This window comes from Mirounga angustirostris, unplaced genomic scaffold (assembly GCF_029215605.1).
Source record: "Mirounga angustirostris isolate CCGP_5_RB_7025 unplaced genomic scaffold, mMirAng1.0.hap1 SCAF_3, whole genome shotgun sequence".
NCBI classification, from domain to species: domain Eukaryota; kingdom Metazoa; phylum Chordata; class Mammalia; order Carnivora; family Phocidae; genus Mirounga; species Mirounga angustirostris.
In genome coordinates, this window is record NW_026991711.1 from 143533085 (window position 1) to 143533782 (window position 698).

Genomic DNA, 698 nt, shown 5'->3' on the forward strand with positions numbered 1-698 from the left:
AGGGTCCCCCTTCATCTTCAAAGCCAGTAGTGTTGCATTTCTTTGACTGTTCTTCCAACTTCCAACTTCCTCTGACTCTCTCCTGCCTTCCTCTTTTTAAAGGACCCTTGTAATTAGCTTAGACACATCAGGATAGTCCTGGAAAATCTTGCCATCTTAAATTTCATACATTAATTACATCTAAAATCCCTTTTGCCGTGTAAGGTAACATATTCATAGGTTCCAGGAATTATAACATAGATCTCTTTGGAGGAGAGGGGAGTTTTCTGCATATCAGGTATGGCAATAATTAACAATAATCACGCCTTGGTTAAACCTCATTGGCTACGATACTGCCACTGCACAAAGCTCAGGTATGGCAATAAAATGATGTAAGCATACAACCTATTCTTAAATTCAGTAATTGTAAAAATTAGTAGTTTAACTCTTATTCTAAGATTTCTTGATTATTTGTTTTCCTCAAATATTTCTTTTGACTTTGGCCTTCAATGTTCCTATTCTTGACTTTGCAAACTGACTCTTCTAAATTCCTATCTTTTTTTTTTTAAGATTTTATTTATTTATTTGACAGAGACACAGTGAGAGAGGGAACACAAGCAGGGGGAATGGGAGAGGGAGAAGCAGGTTTCCCACAGAGGAGGGAGCCTGATACAAGGCTCGATTCCAGGACCCTGAGATCATGACCTGAGCAGAAGGCA

At 38.4% G+C, this 698-nt stretch overlaps 1 non-coding gene across 1 annotated transcript; it reads right to left on the reverse strand.

The window, feature by feature from the left end:
• Window positions 1–207: 207 nt before the first annotated feature.
• LOC123839963 (U4 spliceosomal RNA) lies at window positions 208–350 on the reverse strand. The gene has a single exon (XR_006789808.1). It is a non-coding gene; the product is annotated as a U4 spliceosomal RNA (small nuclear RNA).
• Between the last annotated feature and the right edge of the window lie 348 nt (window positions 351–698).